The 27,345-nt window shown below is 37.7% G+C and overlaps 2 long non-coding RNA genes across 2 annotated transcripts; one reads left to right on the top strand and one right to left on the bottom strand.

The window, feature by feature from the left end:
- Nucleotides 1–2,381: 2,381 nt before the first annotated feature.
- On the top strand, nt 2,382–4,688 carry LOC113742070 (uncharacterized). Its single transcript, XR_003460791.2, has 2 exons — nt 2,382–2,597; nt 4,392–4,688. It is a non-coding gene; the product is annotated as an uncharacterized lncRNA (long non-coding RNA).
- A 21,442-nt stretch (nt 4,689–26,130) lies between these two features.
- LOC140006079 (uncharacterized) lies at nt 26,131–27,291 on the bottom strand. Its single transcript, XR_011813676.1, has 2 exons — nt 26,783–27,291; nt 26,131–26,452 (listed from the first exon to the last, which is right to left on the bottom strand). It is a non-coding gene; the product is annotated as an uncharacterized lncRNA (long non-coding RNA).
- Nucleotides 27,292–27,345: the final 54 nt, after the last annotated feature.

Raw genomic sequence — 27,345 nt, forward strand, 5'->3', positions numbered from 1 at the left:
AATTTTCTAGCTTTTATATGCAATTTTGGCTTCATTATAGAAAATTTCAGCTTGTAGTAGTAAATTTCAGCTTAGGGTTACATTTTTCCAGCTTTATTATGGTTGCTTTTGAACTAGATTATTGGCTAATTTGGGTGGCTTTGTGGCCTTAAACAAGTGTCCTTTATAGCCTATAACTTGTGATTGCAATTGAAGTTGGATTGCTAGGAAGATAAGCATTGAGTTTGGCAGGAAACTTAGAGGAAAACAAGGGGAAATGCTGTCCAATTGGGAATCATCTTTGTTTCCTTTGATTCTGGAGTGATTGTGTGGTATATTTGCCGAAGATACTTGGTAAACTTTTAAACTTTACTTATGTGTTGAATTCTAGATGAAATGGAGAGTTTTCATTGGTAATTTTCTCTAATTTGCTAGCTGCAATTGTTGCTTGTTGGCCAAATGGATAGTGAAGCCTTTTACCTTGTTTTTCTCCAACCTTTTCATGATGAGTTTTAGCCAAAACTTGTTCCAAACATTGGTTAGGACTTTTGTGTGGTGAACTTGAGCGAAAACCATGAGTTTTGGAAGGTGAAAACCTCACGTTGTGCATGTTTCTTTTCTAAAAAAATTATGGTTGGATGGCAGTTTAGTTGCCCTGCTATTTTAGCCTTAAAGTCCCCTTATTTGGTGGCCTTTTTGGATTCAATCTTGCTCATATCACTTGCTAAAACCTTGAACTACAAAGGTGTGTTGAATTGGAGTGAATCCAATAAATTTAAAAGGGTGAACCGCCTTGATTTCTTCACTGTTTTGCTACTGGAAATTTCCAGCAATGAAATGAAATGTGGAACTCTTTGGTTACTCATGTTTTTTGGGTCTAGATGCTCTCTTTTCACTCCCAAAACCATACTTGAATCTTTGCCCTAGTAGCTACTTGGATTTTCCTTGACTTGCACTTTCAAATTTGTCTTTGAACTTTGTGTTTTGAGAGGCTAACTTGGATAGGCGTATGGCTCCTAGTTGAGTCTAACATGTGAACTTCGTTCACCTAAGTTTTGGATGGTTGATCCATAATATTTTATCTTGGTTGCTCTTAGGGTTTTGACGGTGAATACGCAAATACCCTGGAGATGAACGTTTAACGTTGCTCTGTTTGAACTGGTGAATGTTCCAACTACATGTTCCATGCTCATTGTTGCTAGAAATTGCTAGACACTTGATTTGTCATTTCATAGGCGAGTGTGTAATTTATTGCACTTGACCTAACTTGACTAAAAACTTGATATCTCATTCATGTATGTACAAGCAACTTGATTTACATGTGACTCGTATCTTGACTTGAAATGCTTGAAATGCTTGAAAAAGTGACGTGCTGATCTTACTTGTGACTTGATCATGGCTAGGCATGTCCTCATGTGCACTCGACCTCCATGAACTTGAAATACTTGATTTGTGTGCAAACTTACATGTACAGGTGCATGATTGTAGACCGGCTGCATATTTTCTTGCAGTGGCTGAACTGGGCCCTTGAACTCTTATCCGAGATATTGGGTAAGTGGGAACTTGGGTTACTCATGCGTATGCGTGAATGTAGGTCGGTAACGGCTGAACTGAGCCCTCATTGGATCTCTTGCTTGAGACCAGTTTTAGAGCGATCGGGTAAGTTGGGCAACCTTGGGTAAAGGACGAAGTTCCTAACCTGTTTACTCGTGACTTGAATTCCTGACTTGAACTCGTGACATGCTTGAATACGGAGCGTTAGGTGACAGCTAATGTGAGGACTCGTAAAAACTATTATTTTTTTAGCCTAATTTGTGGCTTAATAAATTATTTAATTGGATATTTGCCTCGAGGAATATTTTCTAGTCTTATTAGACCTAAATACATGGTAATATAACTTCGTTATATTTTTAAAGTAACTCATTTCATGAATTAATTTCCTGGAGCGCGTTTAGTAAAAACAGTGAATAGTGCTTGAAGATTTTATCCGCTTGAGAGTACAATAAGTTTGGAATATTGGAGACATGTACAATGGACCTAAATTCGGTATTTTAATGTTTAAATACTCAAGTGATAGTTATTAGTACTATCGTTATAAGAATTTCCCGGAGGTTTCGCGTTATAGCGTAAAAAATTGACGGTACGCGTTTTCACACGCGCGACTTTATTTGAGGGACTTTAGACCTTTATTTCGGGACAATTAAGAGTGAATATTATCTACATGAATATAAATACATTGGAGGTTTAGTGCACTAGTGAACCAAACGCGCGAGAAAATCGAGCCCTAATCGCGCCAAACGCACCCTAATGTGAGTTGACTAATGGGTGACTTGAGGCCACAAGTTAATGTCTTCTCTTGGAAGCTAAAATCTGATCTCTCTCTCTCTCTTGAGCTTCAAACAGCCGGCCAGCTCCCTCCTCTCTCTAACTCATTTGCAACAAAATTTCTGCTCACTAATCTCACTCAAAACCACTCCAAATCATCTCCAAAATTAACCAAACTTGCACCACACCTAGCTTGACACTTGAGGATCATTTTGAGCTGCAAACAAGGGCTGGAAATCACGGTTTTTCTGGGGTAATAGAGGGCCGAAAATTCTGCTGAACATCAACCCAAAGTAAGTGATGATCCACTCTTGAAAACTTGAAGTTTGGAAGCTATCTTACCTTGTTAAGTTCATGCATGCATTTGGTTAGCTTGTGTATGGTGTAAAAATGTGATAGTGGGCTCTTGGAATTCCCACACTTGGGTTATTGTTGCTGATGTGATGATTGATGGTGATTATATTGTTGGTTTAGTGGTTATAATGATGCATTAGTGGTGGGTAATTAGTAGAAACTTCATTGGGTGTAAGAAGCAAAAACTTCCGATTTTGCCCCTGCCATGTTCGGCCATTTCCAGGCCAATTTTTAATGGTTTAATGGCTTGAATTAGATGTTTATAGGATGTATTAGATGTGTGAAAAATTTCATTGGAAAATATTGAGGTTTGATTGAGCAAATGAATTTTTCTTGAGAAACTAGCAATCTGGAAAACTGTTCGCGTATGATTCTGACCAGTGGTAGTATTTTGGCTATAACTCTGTCCTCGGATGTCGAAATCATGTGCCGTTGGTGGCGTTGGAAACTAGACATTCCTGGCTTTAATTTGGTATATAATGCACGTTCTGATTCTTTGTGAGCAAGCCGAACCAAATGTTTTAAGTTCGCTGTCCTGTTGCTCTGTTCATCTGGAATGAAGTGTTCAGGCAGCAACTTGATGCCCGATTTTGAACCAGATTGGTGCCGAATTTGGAAATGATTTCTTCTGTGATATTTTACCCCTATGAACGTATTTTCCAACGGCGTAAGCCATGCTCGATTTCGAGTTAAATTGACTGAGTTGTGACTGAAACAAGTGGACTGCTCTGTTTTGGAAAAACCCTAATGTTGGACTGGTTTGGAACAAGATATTGGAGTGAACTTGTTAATTGATGTTCTTGATACTAAACACTTACCAAAGGCATTATGGATGTTTCTTAGGCCTTTATTTCACAAATGAACCATGATTGTATAGTTTGCTTGATTAGACGTTTTGAATTGGGTAATGAAAGTCTCAAGGCAGATTGCCTTATAATTTTCCTGAACTTTGGTTGACTAATTAACTATCTTACCGAAAGTATTTTTCCCTGAAATTTGATAGAGTGGTACCTTTCATATGGGAGTAAAATACTGCCAATTTTGGTACCAATCCAAGTTCGTTTCGATACCCAATTAAATTTCTAGTGTTGGAGGTTCAAAACTGGAAATTCTTCTTCAGTCTTGAATCTTCCTCAACTTGGGGCTACTATATCTTGGTGCTCGAAACTCCGTTTCTCAATCCGCTTGTTTTGTTATACTCTTGGATTGCAACACTATTTGATTTCCAAATTTCAAAGGTTAGTTCAAAACAAGTGAATTTTACTGAATTTCCAAAATTGGCCAAAAACCAACCTTGAAACTGTCTTAGTATTCTACAGCAGTAACTTTGATCCAACTTTTGAATATCTTCCATTTCGAATCATGGAAAAGTGTCTTCTAGAAACTTGTAGTACTCGGAATGTAGTTTCCAATGGTATCAAGCTTTCCAATTTTGGACCTACGTAGTGCAAGATACGATTTTTCTAGAATTGACACCCAAAGCTAAAATTTGACAATTTCTTAGAAATGAGATTTTGGAAACTTGCCTTCTTTTCTCGATACCGATTGAACATTTTGAACTCGATTTCATGAAAAATGTTAGTCTCTTTCTTTAGACTTTAAAACTTTACTCTTGAGCCTCGATTATTAATAATTAAGGCCCAATTCATGAATTCCCTTTAGATTGTACAACCTTCTTTGATAAGTAGGAGTTCTAAGTGATAGTGTATAATAGTTAATGGTTATTTGCTCAGGCGCTCAAGGGGACCTTCAAGAAGAACTCGAAGTGGACGCCTAGACACTTGTTTGAGTATTACTCTCTTGTTGCTATAGGTGAGTGTTCCATATAGGAATACGTAATTGGAATAAGTCTATGACATGCATAACCCATGATTATTAAGTGTTAAGTGCTATATGTTAAGTATTTACCACACTCATGCATATCTGAATAAGGTATACTTGAATTACTCGACATGAAATACCTGAAATATGTATATTTGAACTATTCGATATGAAATGCTTAAAGAGCATATTTATGTGATTACTTGAAATACTAGATATGAAATGTTTGGAGAGCATATCTACATGATGTGTTTAAATGATTAATTATGCTATGACAGCATAAGTCGGTTGGAGTGAATCTCCTCGACTCTTATGTGGAAAAAGTGAAAATCGGTCAATGGTGGCCTATTAAAATGACATATGTCTGCCAATTAACCGTAATTACCACCGTTTACCGTTTACCGTGTTTACTTACCGTTTTCTAATCCATTCGGCTACTTGCTTACTTGATTATCTGCTTACGTGATCACCAACTTACTTGATCACTTGATTATCATGAATCGCATGTTATATGAAGTTGTCCATCATTGTTAGGCGAGTGTGTACTTTACCTCACTCGACCTACTCAAATGATGAATTTTACCTTTTGCCGAATTACTTGATTACTTGTGCATGTTGTAAGCTCTAAGCTGAACTTGGGCCCTGCCTCGCGGTTACTGACCTACTCGAGCCAGGACTGGGCTCGGTCGGGTAGGTTGGAACCCTGGACAACCGTTTCGGTATACTCGAGTATTACCACTGGAGGGATAAGGTGATGGCCAATCAAACCGAGGGGATCCGGAAGTCATAAGGTGCAGATGACCGACAGAGTTCCACTGGAACACCGTATCCTTCAATGTGTGTTTATTTTACATAATGATAACCGTTTTATGAAAACGTGCCATACCTATGATATGCTCAAATTACCTGTACAATGATTATTGCCTCATGATAACATGCCATTGTGTAACCTTGAACCATGCGTATGATATGCCCAACTTATTTGATTTATTTGAACTGTTAGAGTGTCTTGGAACCTCACTGGGCTGTGTAGCTCATACCACGTTGTGGATTTCTTTTACAGGGTTCGAGACCAAGGGTGCTCGTGAGTAGTACTAGATTGTTTTCTTTTGAAGACTTTAAGTTATATTATAACGGATGGCTATAGTACCCCTTTTCCATTGGGTTGTATTTAAGCTTGAAAGCTGCATAATTGTAAGTGTGAGATATTCGAAGTACTTTAATTATGTATTGAGGTTACTTAAAGTATTTCGAGCTTTTGAATGATCGATTGTAGTGAGTCCCGGCGAGAGCTGGGCAGGCGTCCCGCGGATACCCTTTGGTTCGCCTTAGGGAGAAGTGGGGGCGTCACAGCTAACGTCTCCAATCATTACCTGCGTGAGTGTTGGGTCACAGCCAACGACTCTACTCGTGAATACTTGAATACTTGGGGCCCAGATCATAAATATTTGAATACTTAGGGTTATAAGCCCAACCCATGACTAGTTGGTCGAATTGAGCCGACAAGGGTTTGGTCGAGGAGATTGACAAACCTTGAGTACTTGTTTGGCTTTCGGGTCCGGTAGGGGGATGATCGGTGGATGGAGATTGACGTTTAGTGGGGATCTACGGACATTATAATTCCATGGTTGATGGAGAGTCAACGAACCCCGAATAAGCTACTGTGGAACCTGCTCCTGAGAGTAGACTATATTCTTTGACATGAACGTGTTCTTTACCGTACACTATTGCATGATCTATTTGGTTACCTGCTTAACTACACACTAGGTCATGATCCATTTGAGTTTGACTTGTTTCTTGATATCCTATGCATGGTATCTTGCTTGCTAATTTACCTGCCTGTTTACTTGAAACCTCACTGGATTTCTAGCTCATTCCATGAAATTTGTTTTCCTTACAGGGTTAAGAACGTGAGAGTGGGAATTGAAGAAGACGTAGACTTTATTTAAGTTTTGTTAATTGCTCGCGTAGGCACTCCTTATCTCTCTAGCGGGCTTGTTTGGTTTTATTTTGTAAGTTTAATTCCTTGACTGTATTTAGAGATTGTTTGGTCATTTAATGCCCATAATTGTATATATATCTAAGGTTGTAATTGTTATTGCTCTCATTGTTGAGGTTTGTATTTGCTAAATTTCGATTAAATGAGTGAGTCCTGGCGAGAGTTGGACAGGCAGTCCGCCAAATCCTTGGGTACGCCCTGGAGGGAGGTGGAGTCATTACAATCAGTATGAAATTGCATGCAAATAACTTCAATTACAATTTAAATAAAGAAACACTATGAACTTTGCATGAATCGAGAGGGTTATGGTATGAAGCAATGAAATGCAATGAACAGGCGTCACATGCAAAATAACAATCGAAGCTTAAAGTGGTCTTGGCGCTAGGTTCAATAATTAATCTATACCAACTAAGTTTCATTGGAGCTATTTGGCAAGTAATTGAAATACTTGAAGAATGCATGCAATTTTTCAGCAGTAACAAAGTGCACGGGAATCGAATTTGCAGCGACAATGAGAACAAAAGAAGTCAACAAAAGATTTTGACATGCAATATGTCTTTGGAGCTAAAAAGAAAACTTTAGATTCCTTTGTAGTATGTGGTGAAAAACACAGCAAATCTGGCAAGCATTGTGCAAGTGTTAATCTGGAAAAGATTGAAATCAAAACTAAAAGAAGGCTCGACGATTACCTTGGTGGTATATAGAATTGTTCTGGTTTGTTCTTTCCCCATGATGCTGCGATTTGTTCAGTTGTACTTGGAGCTGTAAAGGATCTTATTGGCTTCTTTTATAGAGCTCAAACCGTGCAATAGAAAGAAAAAAAAGGAATCAATGTTCTTTCAGAAATTGCAGGAATTGGGTATAACGAAATTGGTTTCAAAAGCTGTTAAGTTGATAGTTTCCAGTTGTTCACAAGTTGGTTTTAGCATATGCCAATTTGCTACAATGGTGCCCGATTGAATGTTCATTGTAGGCAGTGAGCTAATTTTGATTGCCACGTGGTCTTAGAAGTAATTAAAGGTCAGAAGGAAAGTGAGCATATAACCTTTCGTTCTTAGTTATGCTTCAAACCTTCCATTAGATTATTGAGGGTTGGTCATCAATGTCTTATTCGCTAACAAAACTAGTTCAATGTCTAAGGAAATTGCCTACATTCTACACCGTCTAGTGGTTGGTTTTGGCAATTATCAATTCATTGCAAGTGCTCGATTTGGGTACCTGCCGAATTGACGCATCATGGAAATGGTTGAAAGTTTCTAATTCTTTTGGAATCAATTGCAAACAAAAAGAAAAGTGGTCTTGAGACTCTTTAAAGAATTGAAACCACTGAAGAATTGAAGCCACAAGCACCATGATCCTATGCATGAATCAATTCGACTCAGCAACATTATAAGTCTGCAATGCAAAGTTTGGGCTCTCTTATGGATCAAGTATTCTACAAAATCGTGATTTTCATGCATTTCATTGGATAAAAGTCTTGCAAATTAAGAGTAATACTTCAAGACTCGTCTTTGGCAATTGTCAAGCAATGCCTCACCAAGTCTTGAAGTGGGGGTATTTGTAGACAAAGAAAATTTATTTAATTTATCTAGTCAAGATTTATTTAAATTAAATTACATTATAGAAGTCCATTATGTTTTGGACTAACAAGTTGGACCAATGTTATATGGGCTATTAAATTAAATCAAATTTGTTATGTCCATTTAAATTGAAGTGAATTAATTGATTTATTAATTTACAATGGACTATTTGGACCGGCCTGCTATTTAAGCCTAAATTAAATGGGTTCTTGAGTTACAAGTCACCTAAAATACAGGAAGGTTCTGAGGATTTTCTTGAAGACTTAGCCTACAAATTTTAGCTATAAATAGATGTCTTCCCTCAAGGCAAAAGACAAATTAAAATCCCTAAATTTCGTAAAACCTCTATCAAATTCTCAAGAGTTTTTTCCCTCATGTCCAAATCCAATTCAAGTTAAACAAATCCTCCTTCCATTCGTGTTGAAAACTTAAATATTCGAGTATTCAATGCCATCATCAAATCATCTGTTTTCTACGCCTAAATCATAGGAAACACCCTCTTGATCGGAGAACAAACCTTTTTGGCCCTTCAATTGAAGTCATTTGAAGAGAAAAATCAGGGGATTAATTTCTTTGATTCAAGAATTTTCAGATATTATAACATTCTTATTATTTGATTTAATATATTTGATCTTTTGTACAAGTTTTCTTATCTTTTATTTTAGCCAACGAAATTTGTGCTTACAGCTGGTCAATAACCTTTGTGTGTCTTTTAATGCTCTTAATCTTGAAGCCAGGGACTAGCCTATAATTTCTCTATTGGAGGCCATTAGAGAATATATTATGGACAAGATTCAACAAAGAAAGTCAGTCATAAAGAATTGTAGAGGCCCTATTGGACCACTGCCTAGTGAAATTGTTGATGAAAGAGTGAAGCATTCAACTCAATAGAATCCTATATAGAATTCTGATGTTGGTTATCAAGTGAAAGGTCCAAGAGGTCACCAATATGCTGTAGACCTAAAGAAAAGGCAGTGCACATATAACTTGTGGGCTATGAGTGGAATTCCTTGCTGTCATGCAATAGCTGCAATTTATAGGAATAATGGAAACCCTTACAATGAACTTGAAGGTTGCTACAGTAAAGATCTATTCCTGATGATATATTGTAATATCCTCGAGTCAATTAGTGGTGAAATTCTATGGCCGCTCCCATCCACCATGCCTCTATTGGACCCACTAGTCATAGTTGCTCAATCTAGGACAGGAAGAAAGGCTCAAAAATTAGACATCACAGAAGGGAAAAATCATGGAAAAAACTGGGAAGAGGAATTGTTATATATTGTAGAAAGTGTGGAAAGGCAGGTCACAATGCAGCTACATGCAAAGAAGGATCCAACCAATCTAATCAAGCAGAATAGGGTACTAATGATGGTGTATATACTTCACAGGGTACATTACCTCCTGAAATTCAAGGGTCCTCTACAAGGCCATCTAAAAAATAGCATGTAAGTGTTTAGAAATTGTGCTACACTTGCAAATGAAGTTTAAAATCTTACTTTTTTAAGTTCGCTGCCTTTGACAGGTTAGAAAGGACCAGCAAAGTAAGCAAAGGAGAAATGTGCAGCAGCAATCTCCTCGAGTCCAGGATCATAATGAGCATCAATAGTCTCTATTTGAATCTATACACCAGCATGAGCATAAGAATGAGCACCGCCAACAGCAAGTGTCACAGCAGTAGGACCACCGGTCTTCATTCCTGCATGTTAATCTTCAAGAAAAACAGGCCTCTACTAGCACTCCCCCAACACAGCAACCAGCGCCTAAGAGGTAGAACTGGAAAAGTACTTCAAAACATCCTTTGACAGATGCTAATAAAGGGTTTATCAATTTGAACTATACATATTTGGGCAAGCAATCTCCTTTCACTGTCGGGAATTGGAAGGAAAAATGGAGTGGGAGAGGCAGAGGAAGATCAGGTAGAGAAAGGGGAACTGCAGGTAGAAGAGAACAGGGTGTAGCTTAAAAGTCTAGACAAGGCCACTAAATCGGTCTCTTTTTGCCATACTCAGCAATACTTTATTGAACCATGGTTGGATCTCTTTTGACTAGGAAACATCTTTTGTAATTATGAATAGACAGCTTTTGACTAAATAATTAGCTTTTTGTCTAGCTAATTAGCATTTTGTCTAAGTGATTAGTTTTTTTTTTCTATTGATGGTTAATTGGTCAAGCTTGACTGTTGTATCCCTTTTACTGCCATGTTTGCTTTTATCCACTTGTGAGTAAATGAATATAACAAGGCCTTTTGGTTACATGTTTCTGCTGTTTTTAACATTTATTAAATTGTTCCCATTCTACTGTCTTCATGTGGTTGCCAAAACAATTTCAAAGCCAAACAAGTTGCAAGTTAAATTTCATCCCATTATTTCCATTCTTCCACAAGTACGGTGTACAATTCAACTTCATATTGGTTAGTCTAGCCAACACTACAAAAGGCCTACACAATACGGCAGGATTACAACACAATTTTCACATGAACACAATAAACCAGATTACTCCATCATCATCTCGATGGACACATTTTTCACATGAACACAATTTTTATAGGGCTCCTTCGATCTACAGCATTCCAGAAGTCCATCTTTCATCTCGATGCCAAACCATTATTAATAAGATTAAACCCCAAGAGAGTTCCAATAGCCTTACAAGCCACTTCCTAGTATGCTTTTGCCTCGCCAATTCTTGTTCCATCTCCTTCACGTTCACCTTCAACTTTGTAGCTTTTGACTCCAATTTTGTTAATAAATCTTGCAATTCATCCCTTTGTTGCTCAGTTGCATTTACCCTTCTTAGAAAACTAGGTATCACCTCAGTTGATCAACGACGCATCTCCCCATCGATCCAATCCCAAAACTCGCAACCCCCATCAATGCATACGGCACACCTCCGGCCAGGATTTCGAAATGTCCACAAAGTCACCATCTTTGTCAATTTACTGCAAGGGCACATGGTGAGAGTTGGACTATTGAATCTTCTCATTTTTAATTCAATTGAGGGCCTCTCGATCTACTGCTACCAGTCTTCGAAGCTTCTTTCCCAATCGGAGTGAAGAAGAAGATTTGAGGAAAGCCCCTCTGCTGTGCTGACAAGAATTCCGCCTAAAAATATCATATGAGTAGTCCGTGACATGTTTCCCATCCATCTTAACATTAGAATTGGACGGAAGAACTACGACTATACATTTTTTATTAATTAGAGGACTACATTTATGCACTTATTAGTTGGCGGATTAAAAGTGTGCCAAGTTGAAAGTTTAGGGACCACTGCAGTTTTTTGCCCTTAAAAAGAAGGTTCAAAGTAATTTCCTACTTATCATAAAACCTAATCGGAGATTCGGAAGGCTATCTTGTATCTTCCAATTGGGTTTAATAACAAGGTAGGAAGTTACTTGTAACAGTTTTGGCATAGTTTGCGGCAGAAAAATTTGTGCCAAAGTTTTAAGGAATTTTTTGCTTCTAGAAACTTAAGCATGCTAGTCAAGTATATTGAATCAGACAAATGACCATAAAAATTGCACTCTTACGAGTTCAATAATCTTTTTAGTAAAAAAAAGTATATAGTTTGATGACCAAAAGATAAATTTTAGAAACTTTAATGACTTTTCATGCCATACAGTTTTACTTTTATTCTAAAAGTACCTACATTTTTTGCACACATACCCACACAGAGACATATATATATATTAAATGGTGAAAGTTAGGATGGTTAATTGCATATGCCTGAATTTGAAAAAAAAAAAAAAGTACCAATAAGCTATGCTAAAAAAAAGGTAAAATACAATAAACCCCCTATGGTTTATCTATTGTACACAAAACTTCATTATTTTTAAAAATCCCCACATAACCTCCCTATACTTTGGACTTGCTTGGAACTTGGATGAAGAGCATCCAAAATAACGGAGTTTGAGTTACACTCGCATATTAGGCGAGTTCCAACTGAAATTATCAAGGACAATTCAGTATTTTCCAGTTTTTTTGTCCGTTGCCTTTTTATTTCCTTTCCTTTTCTTTTTTTTTTTGTTTTTTTTTCCTTCTCCGTTTCTTCCCTGCTCACAACCAAACTCGTCAATAACACCAGAATGGTCAACAATGTGAGGACCCGAAAAATTTTCTTATTTTTATCGAATAATATTGGTTTATTTAAATATTTATCCACCTGTTCCCTCCAAATAATTTATTTCAACCCTTTTTGAATCATTTACATGGAACTATGACTTGTAAATATTTTTAAAATGTTCCGTTAATAAATTTAATTTTCGAAAACTCGTTTAGTGAGAATAGTGAATACGCGTTTGGAGACAGTAACCGATTTGAGAGTACAATGAGTTTGGAAAATTGGAAACTTATATATATTGGTCTTAAAAAAAGTATTTTTATGTTTAAATGCTCAAGTGATAGTTAGTGGTACTATCGTTATAAGAATTTCTTGGAAATTTCACTCTATCGCGCATAAATCGGAAATACGCGTTTTTACGCGCGTGATCAATTGAGGGACTTAAGACCTTTATTTTGGGACTATTAAGAGTGAATAATGATAGTATGAATGGAAGTGCAATAGAGGTTTAGTGCACTAGTGAAACAAACCCGAGAGGAATCAAGCATGAAACGCACGCGTACGCGCACTATTCCTAGTTGACTTTTGAAGCAATTTTTGGCCAGAAATTTTAAAGCTTCTCACGGAAGCTTACCATTAGCACCATCTCTTCTTTTCCTTCTCCAAGCAGCCGGCCACACCAAGGGAAGAAAGAGCTAACCTTCTTCATCATTTCACTTCACTTTACTCCACCAAATCACCTCAAATTTACACTAAACTTTGCTAAACACTTGGAGAGCAACTCAAGTTGGAAAAAGGACTTCATTTCCACGGTTCTTGTGAGCTTTAAGAGGACCGAAATTTCTGCCTAAGTTATCAATTAAGGTAATCAATGATCAACCTTGAAATTCTTGGTTTATGGAAGTAATATAGCACTTACAAGTTCATATCTTCTTGTGGGTAGCTTTATTTATGTTGGAAAGTTGGTGTGGGCTCTATGAACTCCCACTATGGTTTGATGGACTGATTTGTGGTGTTTTGATGTTATTAATGTTGGTTTAGTGCTTAAATTAGTAGAAATGAGTGGTATTATGGATGAAAGCTCAAAGGGAGTGAAGATGAAAAACTTTTCGTTTCTGCCCCTGTGAATGTCCGTGACCCTTAGAGCAAACTTTTGTGGTTCTATTAACTTGTTTATGATGTATACATGTTGTGTGGGTGGTGTAGAAAGTTTCATCAAAAAATTTCATGATTTGGTTGGCCAAATGATGTGTTTTCAGAAGTCAGCAAAAACTGGAAATTTTCCCGTAACTGCTCTGGCAGTATTTTTGTTTTGGCTATAACTTTTTACTCCGATGTCAAAATCGAGTTCTGTTTGCGGCACTGAAAACTAGACATTCCCAGATTTTCAACGGTATAAAATGGACATCCTTATTCCACTTGAGTAGTCCATACCAATTGTTTGAACATGACTGTCCTGTTTCACTAGTTCACTGGAAGCTCTGTTTTGAGCAGCAATTTGATGCTCAAGTATGAGTTAGTTGTGGGCAGATTTTGAAAACGATTTCTTCTAAGAAATTGTAGCTTTATGAATCTAGTTTTCAACGCCACCAACCATGCTCAATTCAAGTTGAATTGAGTGAGTTGTGGCCGTATTTCGAAACTGACTCAATGATTTGAAACCCTCTTTTGGCTAGTAAATGTCTAAATCTTGATTGGGACTTGTTGTCTGGAAATTCTTGGTGTTAATCGCCTACCAAATGTATCTTGGATGTTTCTTAGACATTGTCTATGCAAATGGACCATGTTTGAGATACTTGGTTGGCCAAACGTTTTGAAAACGGAAAACGAAACGACCAAGATAGATTTGCCTTGGAACTTTTGAAAATTTCGTGATTCAGTTAACCAACTTTCCGTATGTATTTTTCCATGAAATTTGACAAAGGGATAGCCCTTATATGGTAGGGTGGTACTGCCAAATTTGGTACCATTCCGAATCCATTTCAATGCTCAAACAAAGTCCCAAAGTTTGTAACTTAAATCTTGAAAATTTGCCTAACCGTCTCAATTTTTCAGCAAATTTGAGCTACTATAACTTGGTGCTCAAAACTCCGATTCTTGTTCTGCTCATTTAGTTTTAAACATTGATTGCAACTATAATTGAGTTTCAAATTTGAGGGGCTATTTCAAATTCTGTGAATTTTTCCAAATTTTCAAAGTTGGTAAAAAACCAACCCCGAAACTGTCTTGCAAGCCTAAAACAACAACTTTGGGCCAAATTTCGAATGCCTTCCATTTGGAATCATGGAAAAGTGTATTCTAAGAACTTTTAGCACTTCAGAAGAAGTTTTCAACGGTACCAAGTTTTTCAATTTTGGACTTGTAATGAGTGAGATACGATTTTTCAAAAAATCTCGTATCAAAGTTGAAATTTTCGAAACTTAAGGAAATGGAGTTTTTCGAATTTTCCTTTTTTCCTCGATATCACTTGAACGTTTTACACTTGATTTCAAAGATGAAAACTCGATTTCTCTTGTGCTTTAAAAATCCCACTTTTGAGTCTTGATTCGCGAGTAATTAGGCTCGCTTTCGTGAGATTTTCTTGGATTGTACAAGCGTACAATCATTCGTGATAATTAGGGTATATAAATGATAGTTCACTATTAATTGCTCAGGCTCGCACGAGGACCTTCAAGAGGATTCCACGGTGGATGCCTGAACGTCAAGTGACATTTCTTCTTTATTTATTTGGTGAGTGTCAAGTATGTGTTAAATGCTTATGTGATTGAGATATTAGTTGTACAAGTGTTATACATGATACGTAAACTTGCTGAGCCGAGTGTGTACTTTATCGCACTCGTTCTCATTTGAAATAAATGACTCATGCTTGACCTGACGTGACTTGCTTGATCTGACCTGACTTGCTTGATCTGACCTGACTTGACTTGAAAAATATGCTATGGCTGCATAAGTCGATTGGAGCGATGTCTCATCGACCTCTGAACGATAGCAAGTACCACACCGATTTGGTGGGAGGTACCTCTCGAATCGTCTCAGACCTATTAACTGAACGATTGTTAGTACCACACCGATTCGGGTGGGAGGTATGGGAGGTACCTCTCGAGTCGTTTCAGTACCCTAGACCTCTGAACGATAGCAAATACCACACTGATCCGGATGGGAGGTACCTCTCGAATCGTCTCAGAACCCTAAAGCATTCTAAGTCGATTGGAGCGATGCCTTATCGACCTCTAGACGATAGTAAGTACCACACCGATCCGGGTGGAAGGTATCTCTCGAATCGTCTCAGAACTATAAACTGAACGATAGTAAGTGCCACACCGATTTGGGTGGGAGGTAACTCTCGAGTCGTCTCAGAAACATACATGGAATACGTGAAGAGCTACGAACTCAATTACCTACCCGGGAGACTGAGTGTCGTCACGAGAAGGTATTAAAATTGAACTTGGACAAAGTAAGAAATCATTAGCTCCGGAGAGGTTCTGCATCCTACTCAAGGGTGTTTATTATAAATTATGAAATTCCTTGAATGTCATAGTTTTCACTATTGTGCAAGTGCTATTATTATTGAATTACTTGTCTTGCATGTTTTCTTGGTCTCACGAGCATCCGCTTACCCCGTTAGACTTGCTTGATTTAACAGGAGCTGAAATGGAAGGAATTATGGAGAGGTCGATTTGATGGCCTTTTTATTAGAATTTTGAATGTATTCATTTAGTCAACTTTTGGAAGCTGTATATTTTGGGATTGTAAAATATTTTGGTAACTTATGATGTAAGACTTGATCGATTATTAAGGAATTGACCTTCCTTTATATTTTCGACTTTTAGTACTGATTGGTTATTCTTAAGTTTGAATTGAATTTGTACCGAGTCCTGGCGAGAGTTGGGTAAGCGTCCCGTAGATACCCTTGGGTTCGCCTTTGGGAGAAGTGGGGGCGTCACAGTTGATATCAGAGCTTAGGTTTCAGATCTTTGCAGTGTATCTTAGGCTAAAAGTTTAAGATACCGGACCGTGGGATTCACTTGACTATTAACCTATTGTATCCCGGTGGTTAAAGAGAATTAGTACCTGAGAGTTTCTTGAATGGTAGTTGGTGTTAGAGCACCAAATTAGAAATCTATTTGGGGAGATATATTAAGGACTTTATCCTTAGGAATTGAGATGAGATGACTTAGTCTTATCGTAAGTGATATTTAAGTGAAATAGCGACTTTAAGCTTAATCTGGAAATTGTGGTTGTTTTGCAGGGATGGATAACGGAAACGGACATGCTGCTAATGGTAACGGTCATGCAAATGGCCACGTGGGACCTCTTAGGTCTATCTACTACCGAGCTCATGGTAGGGGAGCTCGCATACGTTACTCGCATACTTCGAGGACTCCTCGTTGTCCCTGTAGGATGATGTACGCTTACCCGAATGATCAAGTACTTGCTCTTGATGATGAGCGACGTCAGCTGGTGGATGTCAACCGTGATTTGCTTCGGGATGTAGAGGAGTTGAGCACTATGGCGAATGCTCAGAGTGCTAGGATTGCTGAGCTTGAGGAGATACTAGCTGGTGAGGTGGCTACGGCCGCGGTCACTCGTGAGGAGCTTCGGAGAGCTAGGATTCGACTTGCTAGAGTAGGTGAGGAGGTCCGTGATCGGGTTTTTGAGATCCTAGCAGATACTGGTAGATTGGTTAATGAGGTGAGAGACATTATTCAGGGTTCAGCTCAGGAGGAGGAGATTCCCCTTGATAGTCCTACTGTGGACTAGATTTGGAGTGATAGGCTTTTGACTTTTGTGACTAGGAATAGTTGGGGTGATGTTAGTGCTGAGGCCATTGTATTTTGCTTGATTATATGGCCTACTTTTGAGGCACTTGACTTTACTTTAGTCGTGTATGACTAAAAGTATTTTGGTGGCACCTGTGTGCTATATTTTTGTAATTCCCCCATGACTTGCTAACTTCCTGAACTCTGAAGTGTTAATGAATGTAAATTGTTATTATTTCCAATGTTTCTTGGTTGGCTCTTGTTTTGAGTATTTTCTGATCACTTTTATTTCATGCATTAGGCACCACTAGAATTATGGAAAAACAATGATGGGGTCATGGCATGGGATTAGGCAACCCTACACTCCTGAAAAAGAATGTCGGATAGTCTTATATAACTCAATGGAATCCTAGTGCTAGATATGAATCGGAAATAAACGAGAAGATTAGACCTACCAATGTTATAAAAGATTGACCTAATTGGATACCTAGAGAGGTTCTCCCCTGTGAAATTTTAATAATTGTTCTACCGTATCTTGTGATTGGTCCTATGGACATGTTTCAACCATTCATGAATGTTTGAACTTCCAAAGTATCTTGTCGGTTATTTGTGAAATGACTTAAACTCATTACTTATTTACTTTACTTAAATAAAAGCACTTTCTCTCTTAAAAGTATTTTCTAGAATATATGTTTATTCAAACGCAATTCTTAACTCGAAACTTTGAGGGAATTTTTGAAACATCCTTCAGGTATATGTTATTTTATTATATATGTGTTTTAATATTCATGCATTGAGTTGCATGATTAATCTTCTTAAATGCATTTGAGGAATTTGAAATATGTATTAATGACGGTGGCAAAAACATTACCTGAAGTTTCTTACTAAGAAAATTTAGTTTCGGACCATGGAAAAAAAAAGAAGGTTTGTATCTTCTAGCTCTAATTTTGAAATTTGTGAATCGCATTTTGTCACGTACATATCCAAAATACATTAAAACCCCCGATTTTATCTCACATATTATGATTGACTTGATTTGAACGAAAATTTATTGGTCAATTGGGACAAAAGAAATCAGGTTATTTCTAAAATTGTTAATGTTGGAGATCGAATGCCAGTAAATGGTTTTGGACAAATTAAGTCCGAAGATTTTGGTAAGTTTAGGTTGTGTTTGGATTGCATTTTCCGTCATTTTTCATGGAAAAATTACTGTAGCGATTTGATATATGTGAGGGAAAAAGGTGATAGGGAAATGTGATCACGGAAAACGATAATATTTTCCGACGAAAACCTTCAATCCAAGCAAGGCCTTAGTTTCTTATTGAAAATATATCTTCCTATTCGAGTTTTAAACCACCAGATTGAATCATCTAACTAGACTTTTAATTGACTCTGGATTCAACTATTTCGTGTAAACCCTAGTTTCATGAGTGATACAAATAAAGTATGATCGCTGCCCTATAGCTTGGAGGTTAGGACTCCTATGGGGAAATCAGTGCTTAATTGTTAGTGCAAATTATAGAAGTTGTGGATTTTGGCAGATCTAGTGGACCTGACAAATAAGGGATATGATATTATCCTAAGTGTGAATTTCAAGGGCGAAATTCTTTTAAGGAGGGGAGGATGTGAGGACCCGAAAAATTTTCTTATTTTTATCGAATATATTGGTTTACTTAAATATTTATCCACCTGTTCATTCCAAATAATTTATTTCAACCCTTTTTGAACCATTTTCATGGAACTATGACTTGCAAATATTTTTAAAATGTTCCGTTAATAAATTTAATTTTTGAAAGTTCGTTTAGTGAGAATAGTGAATACGCGTTTGGAGACAGTAACCGATTTGAGAGTACAATGAGTTTGAAAAATTGGAGACTTATATATATTGGTCTTAAAATAAGTATTTTTATGTTTAAGTGCTCAAGTGATAGTTAGTGGTACTATCGTTATAAGAATTTCTTAGAAATTTCATTCTATCGCGCATAAATCGAAAATACGCGTTTTTAGACGCGCGATCAATTGAGGGACTTAAAACCTTTATTTTGGGACTATTAAGAGTAAATAATGATAGTATGAATGGAAGTGCAATAGAGGTTTAGTGTACTAGTGAAACAAACCCGAGAGGAATCAAGCATGAAACGCACGCGTACGCGCGCTATTCCTAGTTGACTTTTGAAGCAATTTTTGGCCAAAAATTTTAAAGCTTCTCGCGGAAGCTTACCATCAGCACCATCTCTTCTTTTCCTTCTCCAAGCAGCCGGCCACACCAAGGGAAGAAAGAGCTAACCTTCTTCATCATTTCACTTCACTTTACTCCACCAAATCACCTTAAATTTACACTAAACTTTGCTAAACACTTGAAGAGCAGCTCAAGTTGGAAAAAGGACTTCATTTCCACGGTTCTTGTGAGCTTTAAGAGGACCGAAATTTCTGCCTAAGTCATCAATTAAGGTAATCAATGATCAACCTTGAAATTCTTGGTTTATGGAAGTAATATAGCACTTACAAGTTCATATCTTCTTGTAGGTAGCTTTATTTATGTTGGAAAGTTGGTGTGGGCTCTATGAACTCCCACTATGGTTTGATGGACTGATTTGTGGTGTTTTGATGTTATTAATGTTGGTTTAGTGCTTAAATTAGTAGAAATGAGTGATATTATGGACGAAAGCTCAAAGGGAGTGAAGATGAAAAACTTTCCGTTTCAGCCCTTGTGAATGTCCGTGACCCTTAGAGCAAAATTTTGTGGTTCTATTAACTTTTTTATGATGCATACATGTTGTGTGGATGGTGTAGAAAGTTTCATCAAAAAATTTCATGATTTGGTTGGCCAAATGATGTGTTTTCGGAAGTCAGCAAAAACTGGAAATTTTCCCGTAACTGCTCTGGCAGTGTTTTTGTTTTGGCTATAACTTTTTACTTTGATGTCAAAATCTAGTTCTGTTTGTGGCACTGGAAACTAAACATTTCCAGCTTTCCAACGGTATAAAATAGAAGTCCTGATTCCACCTGAGTAGTCCATACCAATTGTTTGAACATGACTGTCCTGTTTCTCTAGTTCACTAGAAGCTCTGTTTTGAGCAGCAATTTGATGCTCAAGTATGAGCTAGTTATGGGTAGATTTTGAAAACGATTTCTTCTAAGAAATTGTAGCTTTATGAATCTAGTTTTAAACGCCACCAACCACGCTCAATTCAAGTTGAATTGAGTGAGTTGTGGCCGTATTTCGAAACTGACTCAATGATTTGAAACCCTCTTTTGGCTAGTAAATGTCTAAATCTTGATTGGGACTTGTCTGGAAATTCTTGGTGTTAATCACCTATCAAATGTATCTTTTATGTTTCTTAGACATTGTCTATGCAAATGGACCATGTTTGAGATACTTGGTTGGCCAAACGTTTTAAAAACGGAAAACGGAATGACCAAGACAGATTTGCCTTGGAACTTTTGAAACTTTCGTGATTTAGTTAACCAACTTTCCGTACGTATTTTTCCATGAAATTTGACAGAGGGATAGCCCTTATATGGCAGGATGGTACTGCCAAATTTGGTGCCATTTCGAATCCATTTCAATGCTGAAAAAAAGACCCAAAGTTTGTAACTTAAATCTGGAAAATTTGCCTAACCGTCTCAATTTTTCAGCAAATTTGAGCTACTATAACTTGGTGCTCAAAACTCCGATTCTTGTTCCACTCATTTTGTTTTAAACTTTGATTGCAATTCTAATTGAGTTTCAAATTTAAGGGGCTATTTCAAATTCTGTGAATTTTTCCGAATTTCCAAAGTTGGTCAAAAACCAACCCCGAAACTGTCTTGCAAGCCTAAAACAGTAACTTTGGGCCAAATTTCGAATGCCTTTCATTTGGAATCATGGAAAAGTGTATTCTAAGAACTTTTAGTACTTCGGAAGAAGTTTTCAACGGTACCAAGTTTTCCAATTTTGGGCTTGTAATGAGTGAGATACGATTTTTCAAAATTCTCGTATCAAAGCTGAAATTTTCAAAACTTAAGGAAATGGAGTTTTTCGAATTTTCCTTTTTCCCTCGATATCACTTGAACGTTTTACACTTGATTTCAAAGATGAAAACTCGATTTCTCTTGTGCTTTAAAAATTCCACTTTTGAGTTTTGATTCGCGAGTAATTTAGGCTTGCTTTCGTGAGATTTTCTTGGATTGTACAAGCGTACAATCATTCGTGATAATTAGGGTATATAAATGATAGATCACTATTAATTGCTCACGCTCGTATGAGGACCTTCAAGAGGATTCCACGGTGGATGTATGAACGTCACGTGACATTTCTTCTTTGTTTATTTGGTGAGTGTCAAGTATGTGTTAAATACTTATGTGCTTGAGATATTAGTTGTACAAGTGTTATACATGATACGTAAACTTGCCGAGGCGAGTGTGTACTTTATTGCACTCGTTCTCATTTAAAATAAATGACTCATGCTTGACCTGACTTGACTTGCTTGACCTGACATGACTTGACTTGGAAAATATGTTATGGCTGCATAAGTCGATTGGAGCGATGTCTCATCGACCTCTGAACGATAGCAAGTACCACACCGATTTGGTGGGAGGTACCTCTCGAATCGTCTCAGACCTATTAACTGAACGATTGTTAGTACCACACTGATTCGGGTGGGAGGTACCTCTCGAGTCGTTTCAGTACCCTAGACCTCTGAACGATAGCAAGTACCAAACCGATCCGGGTGGGAGGTACTTCTCGACTCGTCTCAGAACCCTAAAGCATTCTAAGTCGATTGGAGCGATGCCTCATTGACCTCTGGACGATAGTAAGTACCACACCGATTCGGATGGGAGGTACCTCTCGAATCGTCTCAGAACTATAAACTGAACGATAGTAAGTACCACACCGATTTGGGTGAGAGATACCTCTCGAGTCGTCTCAGAAACATACATGGAATACATGAAAGGCTACGAACTCAATTACCTACCCGGGGGACAGGGTGTCGTCACGAGAAGGTATTAAAATTGAACTTGGGCAAAGTAAGAAATCATTAGCTCCGGAGAGCTTCTGCATCCTACTCAAGGGTGTTTATTATAAATTATGAAATTTCTTGAATGTCATAGTTTTCACTATTGTGTAAGTGCTATTATTATTGAATTACTTGTTTTACTTGTTTTCTTGGTCTCACGAGCATCCGCTCACCCCGTTAGACTTGCTTTCTTTAACAGGAGTTGAAATGGAAGGAATTATGGAGAGGTCGACTTGATGGCCTTTTTATTAGAATTTTGAATGTATTCATTCAGTCAACTTTTGGAAGCTGTATATTTTGGGATTGTAAGATATTTTGGTAACTTATGATGTAAGATTTGATCGATTATTAAGGAATTGACCTTCCTTTATATTTTTTACTTTTAGTACTGATTGGTTATTCTTAAGTTTGAATTGAATTTGTACTGAGTCCTGGCTGTCGCGCCCCATTTTTTATAAGAAAAATAAATGGTTTAATAAAGGTGAAATTTGGTTTGATTTTTGATTTGAAAAAGGATTTTTGATTTAAAAAGAAAATGAAAAACATGGGTCTAAATGGGACTTGAAAATGCGACGATTTGACCCAAAAATGAGTTTTAAAAGGGTTTTTGAAATAAAAATTGGAGTCGCCACTTGGTATAGAGTTAAGGTGTACCAAGTCACCAAAAATGAGTTTTCAAAGGAAAAAGTAGAAAAAACCCCTTTTAAACGACTCCTAGTCTACGAAAATCAAAGGAAAGGTTCGGGAGTCACATTTGACGAAGGGGAAGGCAAGGATAAAAATCCAAGACACCCCTTTGACCTAGCCAAGGCTAGTTGCGTGATTTAGTCAAAGATTTTCTTATTTTAACCAAAAGCATTTATCACATTTGGATGCATTATATGAATGCAAACCCTAAACCTAGGAGGGCATCGGGGGGTCAAAATATCCCTTAGAAGCTAATTGGTACCAATCACATTAATTGTGACGCCCAATAAGGATTCTTCGAAGATGTCACGAATAATGCAAAAATATGAGACTCTAAAAAAGGAAAAAGAACAAGATAATTATATAAATACAAATATACGTGACCTAAGGGAATGCATCATGTCGGGTGCGGGGGACTAATGTTCGTGACTCAATTTTCCCTTTAATAGAGGGAATACGAGCGTGCTAAGGCTAGAAAGCCAAACTCGTCCATATCACATATCCGGGGGGTTCTTCCTAGTCTAATCAAGCAAATGCACTAACCTAGGTCTAATGCTTAGATGAAATGCAGGTCTAATGTCACGTTTCATGCCAAAGGGGCAAGTAACATACATATAAGGGAAAATATAGGGGGAAGAGGTATACATATGTAAGGAAAGTGTCATGCAATATAGTGAAAGAGGCCCTAAAAAGTGAAAAATATGCATGAGATGAAGGCATGCGAATGTACTAGCGAGGGACGGCCCTATTGGATCTAGCATTGGACTAGTCCTTCACTAGCGCTCTCTCACAAGTATTGAACTTGTGAGCGATCGGGAACAAATAGCCATGACTAGCATTGGACTAGCCATGGTTATATCGTGCATGTGCATTCAGTATATATGTACATAAGCAAATAGACATAGTTAAAGCAAGTAGGCATGTGAGCACGTAATTCATATAACACATAAGCATGCATATCTAGATGCCAAATCCTAGGAAAGCAATTAAACACATAGCACATGCGCATGCAAATCACACAAAGAAAAAACAAAGAAACCCTAACTATTACATTAGGAGGGGGAAGCCTACTACAATCTAAAAGGGGGAATCAGGAGGAATAAAACAATTAAATCCCTAACTATTACAATTTTTGGCATTCGAGTGCCTCCCAAATGATAAAATTGAACTAAGATTAAAGCAAAACTAAGCAACTAAAGAAATAAATAAAGTAAAAATGAAATAAACACTTAAAGTCATGCAATTGCACACGTAAGACACATATACGCACATAGGGTCAAATAAAGTCAAAAATAAAAGATGGGGTGTACCTCCCTTGAATTGGGGTCCGAATGAAGTGAAATTACTTATTTACCCTCCAAAAATAAAAGAAAGGGTCAAGGCATCGCTTTAATTGACAAATAACCGCAAAAATGGAATAAGCATAAATTAAATTAGTCAAAAGCAGATAACCCATGTTTAAGAAACCAAAACAAAGTAGAGACTTGATTGCAAAAATTAAAGAAATTTAAGGGATTAAATTGATCAATTTTTCAATTATTTGAGCCATAGTGAAACAAAGAGAGACTTAGGGGGCTAAAGTGTAATTTTAGAAAGTTATTTCATGCAATCTTCATGCAAGGACGAGGAAATGAGCTTCTGCAACAACAAAGATGAAACTTGCTGCATTTTGTCTCTACCATGTCTGCTGCAACTTTGCAGCCGCAACTCACATCAAGTTCACACCAAGACACTTATAGCTTCGGATCAAAACAGGCAACCTTGTCATTAATCATTAGGCACAAGATTTAACTAGCAAATTGGATGAATAAACCCAGCTTGTGAGTTGTTGTGACAGAAAAATCAGCAGAAACATAAGGATGAACGCAGCTTTTCCTATTGGTATGAAATTCCAGCAACCTTTGGTTATTCGCCTAGATGTGAACTGCGAGGCAACTCAAGCGAAATCTACCAATTCAACAACCAACCTAATGCAAAAAACTTAATCACGAGACAAAGAGTGAGATGACCCCAGGAAACAAGCTCAGATGGAGCTGCCGGATCTTCGAAGGCGTGCCAGTGGGCTTTGGGGCTGCGGTAATGGCGGTGGTGATGGAGCCTCGACTTTGATGGCTGCTGCAGCTTCTCCGGCTATGAATTCAGAGGAATAAACTGAACGTGCGACGCCCTCAAGAAGTCGTGCTGATTCCAGAAATGGAGTCGCAAGCTTCGTCGCCGATGTTCCAAGGTTGATGATGCAGCGATTTTATGGCCAAACTCAAAGTTTTTTCAATCGTCTTTTCAACAAAATTTCTGAACAAAAAATCTTTCCCTAACTCCCTGATTTGTGCAGAACTTGAGATTTTCTTAAAAGGAGCAAAAATCAAAGAGATATTGGAACTCAAAGATGGCTGAAAATCAGCCCTTGTTGCGCGAAATTCTGCAACTTTTCCTTCGTTTCTTTTCTCTTCCCTTTGCAGCCTAGTTTGACCCTCAGCCCTCAAGCTTTCTCTCAGATTTCCTAACCTCGCTCAATCTGTCCGAAAACCTTCTTGTTTTTCCTTTCTCCAATCTTCTTCTCGGCAAACCCCCGAAGCTCTTTTTCCAGATTTTTCTTCCCAGTTCCCCCGAAACCCTCCTTCCTCAGCCACCTGAAGCTCCTTCCTTTTCCAGCAGCCACCTTTCAAAGCCTTCCTCCCTTGCTTTCCGTTCAGTTTCGTCTCTCTCTACCTCCCTCTTTACTCACCGAGCTTTTCCTTTTCTCTTCCGTTTTTCTATTCTGCCCAGCCGTCAACTAGAGCCTCCTTGCCCGTCACCTTCCTTTCTGGTTTCTTTCTTTTGCTCTCCCAAAAATCCCCCCCGTGAGTTTTTTCTCCAGCTCTCTTTTCTAAAACCTAGCCGCCTACCCTGATTCTAGCCGTCACCTGAATCCCCTCAGCCGTCCCTTTCTCTAGCCTTCCTTGTTTTCTCTCTACCCAACAGCCATCAGCCGTAGCTATCTCCTCTCCATCCCTCTCCCAGTTTTTCTTTTCCTTTGCTGCTTTTCTGAAACCTAGCCGTCACTCCCCAGGTTCCCCCCCCCCCCCCCCCCCCGCTTCTAGCTTTTCATCAGCTTTTTATATCAGGATCTTATCACCGAAACCTAGTATCTAAGGTGCAGAAATAAACTCCATTTTTTGGCACCTTTTACAACCTTAGATCTTCACGGTTGTTGATAAACCTTGGATGAAGCCAGGTGTTTTCTATTGAGATCATCAGACGGAGGAGAAAAAAAATGAAAACAAGGAGCTTAATCAAAATATTACAAAGCCGAAAGAAATTGCAGCACTCTCCGCTGTTTTGTTTTTCGCCTGGAAATATAATATGAAGGAATGGGCTCGGATCCTGTGTAGCTCGGGTGCATGGGCTTGTCTCCTTCTTTGTCTTTTTCTTTTTTTTTTTAATTAAATAACAATGAACTTGAATCTAAAATAACATATATATTTTTTTTGAATGATTTTCTCCTTTGACAAATTTTATGCTAAAAATCTTAACAATAAAAATAAACAGCTAAAAAGGCAAAATGAATACAAAAATAAAAATAAAAACTAAAATAAAATAATAGATAATAATAATAATAATCTGAAACGCTATACAAATGCTAAAAAAAATCTAAACCAAAATCATGAAGTTAACAAATAAAAATAGATAAGAATTATCACTAAAAACAAAAATAAAAATAAAATGAAAATTATTTAAAAATTTGGTGTCTACACTGGCGAGAGTTGGGCAGATGTCCCGTAGATACCCTTGGGTTCGCCTTTAGAAGTGGGGGCGTCACAAACAACACCAGTGAACACCTACTGCCACCGATCACCAATGGCTCCACCATCGCCACCTATCACCAGTAAGTAGCTCCACTACCAATCATCACTGATTTCAATGCTCAATGATCCCGAAATAACACCAAAAAATTTCCAATCAGATAGAGCGCAAAATAACAACAAAAATTCTCAATCTAATAGTCTCAAAATATTAGCAAAAAATTCTCAATCAATGATCCGATCATAACACCAAAAGCCTCCAATATATCAATCACATAGTGGCTCTATTATCAACTTCAAATTAATCCAAATTGAATAGAAACATGGATAGCAAAATTATATCTGATGATGGCCATTTGTTGGTGGTATCAGTTGAAGGACAGATGGGAGGAAAGGAGAAAAGAAGCAAAAAACAAAAAAAAGAAAAAGAAAAATCAACCATTGGGCAAGGAGGAGAAATCGAGGTCCACTGCCTTCATGTAATTGGAGACCCTCTTAGCTTGCTTGGAATACTGAGAGGATAGACCCTCCTAATCAACTGAGACGAGGCCAAACTTCGAAGGACTGGTGATGAAGATGTAGGGGAAAGAGGCGGTTCTGTTGCCTAAGAAAACAATGATTAGAGGAGAAAGAGACTAAGCAGCCCCCAAGTCTCCGAAGAAAGTTGCTGCTTAGATTTGGGTTTTTAATTTTATGAACACATGAAAAAATCATGAATTTAGACTGGCGATGATAGAGATGCCATTGAAAATGAAGACGGTGAGACGGTGATAGCGAGATAATGGCATCAGTGAAAGGGTGGTGTTAGCTGGATTGATGGGGAAAGAAAAAGAAAGGAAAATCAAAGGGGAAAGGAAAATCAGGAAAAATGTTAAAAAAAAAAAAAGAGAGGAAGAAACAAGAAGCTCAGAACGTTTTGATGTTTTACCTTGAGTGAAGAAGATGATACATCTTATAAAATTTCAAATGAGCACCCTTAGTTTTACCTTCATTTTAAATGAA

This window comes from Coffea arabica, chromosome 4e (assembly GCF_036785885.1).
Source record: "Coffea arabica cultivar ET-39 chromosome 4e, Coffea Arabica ET-39 HiFi, whole genome shotgun sequence".
Taxonomy (NCBI): Eukaryota; Viridiplantae; Streptophyta; class Magnoliopsida; order Gentianales; family Rubiaceae; genus Coffea; species Coffea arabica.